The sequence below is a fragment of the Triplophysa rosa genome, linkage group LG15 (assembly GCF_024868665.1).
Source record: "Triplophysa rosa linkage group LG15, Trosa_1v2, whole genome shotgun sequence".
In the NCBI taxonomy this organism is placed as follows: Eukaryota; Metazoa; Chordata; class Actinopteri; order Cypriniformes; family Nemacheilidae; genus Triplophysa; species Triplophysa rosa.
Window position 1 is genome coordinate 1,287,375 of NC_079904.1, and position 3,278 is coordinate 1,290,652.

The following is a 3,278-nucleotide window of genomic DNA, read 5'->3' on the forward strand; positions in this document are numbered from 1 at the left end:
GCATCTGTGAAATGGTAAAGAGTAGCTGTTTATAGATCAACACTGGCAAGAAAATGTTGTTAAACGTACAATTCACGAGTTCGCCTTGCAGCTAATGAACTGGGACGGATAGTAGGCGTGTTTGGCGTGCTGTCCCAGGGCGAGGGCTCCGAGCTCGGTAATCTTCCTCGAACTCGGAGCACCTGCCCATTGACCGGGGAGAAGGCCCCAGGCTTGGTGTATGCCCAGACCCAGATCATACCCCCAAAAATGCAATAGATGCAGGACAGCAACTGGAGCTGCGGCAGAGTAAGAGAAGAAGCATGGGCCCCTGCGGGGTGGTCGCTGCGACGATACTGGCTTCTGTAGAAGTGGTGTCTGCTGCGGCAGAGCACAGGTTGGAAGCACGGGCCCCTGCGGGGGCGGTCACTGCGGCGATACTGGCTTCTGTAGAATTGGTGTCTGCTGCGGCAGAGCACGGGTTGGAAGCACGGGCCCCTGCGGGGGCGGTCACTGCGGCGATACTGGCTTCTGTAGAATTGGTGTCTGCTGCGGCAGAGCACGGGTTGGAAGCACGGGCCCCTGCGGGGGCGGTCACTGCGGCGATACTGGCTTCTGTAGAATTGGTGTCTGCTGCGGCAGAGCACGGGTTGGAAGCACGGGCCCCTGCGGGGGCGGTCACTGCGGCGATACTGGCTTCTGTAGAATTGGTGTCTGCTGCGGCAGAGCACGGGTTGGAAGCACGGGCCCCTGCGGGGGCGGTCACTGCGGCGATACTGGCTTCTGTAGAATTGGTGTCTGCTGCGGCAGAGCACGGGTTGGAAGCACGGGCCCCTGCGGGGGCGGTCACTGCGGCGATACTGGCTTCTGTAGAATTGGTGTCTGCTGCGGCAGAGCACGGGTTGGAAGCACGGGCCCCTGCGGGGGCGGTCACTGCGGCGATACTGGCTTCTGTAGAATTGGTGTCTGCTGCGGCAGAGCACGGGTTGGAAGCACGGGCCCCTGCGGGGGCGGTCACTGCGGCGATACTGGCTTCTGTAGAATTGGTGTCTGCTGCGGCAGAGCACGGGTTGGAAGCACGGGCCCCTGCGGGGGCGGTCACTGCGGCGATACTGGCTTCTGTAGAATTGGTGTCTGCTGCGGCAGAGCACGGGTTGGAAGCACGGGCCCCTGCGGGGGCGGTCACTGCGGCGATACTGGCTTCTGTAGAATTGGTGTCTGCTGCGGCAGAGCAAGAGTTGGAAGCGTGGGCCCCTGCGGAGGTGGTCATTGCTGCGATACTGGCTTCTGTAGAATTGGTGACTACTGCGGCAGAGCAGGGGCTTGGGGAAGTGTCTGCTGCGGCAGAGCGTGGGCTTGGGGAAGTGTCTGCTGCGGGGGCAGCTGTGGAATATGGGTGCAGGCTGGCACTAGATGATTTGGGCGATGAGGGTCCAATGGGCCTCTTTGATGCTGGAGCGATCTGACTGGATGTAGCTCTTGAAAGCATCTGATGACCACCGACCCAGGGTTTGAGTCTGGGGTTCGGAGAAGCCTTTTGGCGGGCTCTGGTTGCCGCGCCTATGTGGGAGGACTGGCTGGAGGATGGTTTGCTGGAAAGCTGGAAGGGAGTAAAACGGATTTTAGGTGTTTTGGAACCGGAAGCGAGTGGCGGGGTTGTTGGAATCGTCAGCGAAGAGCGGGTTGTAGGAGAGCTTAGACTGTGGGCGTCAGAGATGCGGGTAGGCTGAGAAGGTTGGGTATGGTTGGATGGGAGACTGTAGGTTGAAGATTTACATTTAGTGTCGTCTTTTCTTTTGATTGGTCTTGCTGTGCTTGATGAAATAGGAGATCGATTTGGTGTCTACAACTGAAAATTCTGAGATGGTTGGGTGGACTTTTGGGTTGAAGCTGGAATGGCGGTTAGTTCAGAGCATCTGAGGAAACTGAAGAAGACTAGTGTGAACATGGCGTTGAGCATGCGTGCGGATTGAATGGTAGCCTTGCAGTGTAAATGCATTTAGTTAATGACTCCATGGTGATTAGTTTTCTGAAGTCTGGGCTGGGCTCTTTCAATGCCTTTGATGAGTATCAACGTCTGAGAGCTGGCTATTGCTGGGAGGGTGAGCCTAGATGATAGATGAGTTTGTGAAATTATGTATTTCAACTTAGGTACCCTTTAATGGAGCTGCATGGAGGTATGCAAGTGGTGCTGAGGAGCTGAGGTCCAGAGCCAGGGCTTTTGGTGGGCTGTCATCGGAGTGGCAGATGCCAGCGTGAAGGGAGGGCGGGCCTGAGGAAGAGAGAGGAGGAATGGAGGTGGCCGCTGGAGCCGAGGATGGAGGCAGCCTCACGATTAGGTCGGCTCCTTGGGCAAGGGCAAAGGAGGAGGAAGGGAAGGGCTAAGGATAGATCTGTGCTGCTGGTGGAGGCGTGCTCGGGATACTGAGGTGGCTTGTGGCGGTGTGGGCCAGCATGGCGCTGTGAAGGTTGTGGTGATGGGCTCGGATGGGTGGAGAAGCGGTCGGGGGCTAGCAGCGGCGGAGTCTGGGGCTCTGCCCGGGCTTGCTAATGGCCTGCTACTGAAGCCTGATGACCGTAGGCCCTTTCTCGTGAGGGCAGGAGCAGGGGATTGATCAGGAAGTGGTTGTGGTCAAATGTTGTCTCGTGTAGCCGGAACCTGATACTGAAAATCCTTGACTGCTTATAGGCTGTTAGGATGATTGCTGTGATTGTTTATCAAAAGCCAGCTGAGTTAATTATCTGTACGTGCTCCTCCCGAACCTTGTTAATAAAACATAATTTAAAGTAAGGAAAACATTTCCATGAAATTGAATGACATTTTCCCAAATATTTTTTGCAATTGTGTTGTATGAATTTATCTCATATTTTGTATGAATATATTTCGAATGCGTTTTTTCGTATTTGGCACTCGTTTGTACGGTGTCTCTGAATTTTTTTAAACACCTCTCAAAATGCTTTCTATGGATGCGAAAAACGCAGAAAATCGAACCCAGTCCGAATTTTTTTATGACTGACGAAAATATCGGAGGCAGTGTGTAAACGTGATTGACACAACGTGAGGTCGTATTTATTTTTTAACGTGTCAAAAATTTCGGACTCTATGTGCAATGGGCTTTAGTATTTAGTATTTTTTAGTAGTCTTGACTAAATGATAATCTGTTGGATTAAAAATATTTGCACATAATAAAATGTTTACTCATCACAATGATCACCTGTGTTCAAGTTACCCAGTTTTTGTTAAACAAACATGATTATTGCATATAAAAGTTTCACATTTTGATTTAAATTCCCCGCCT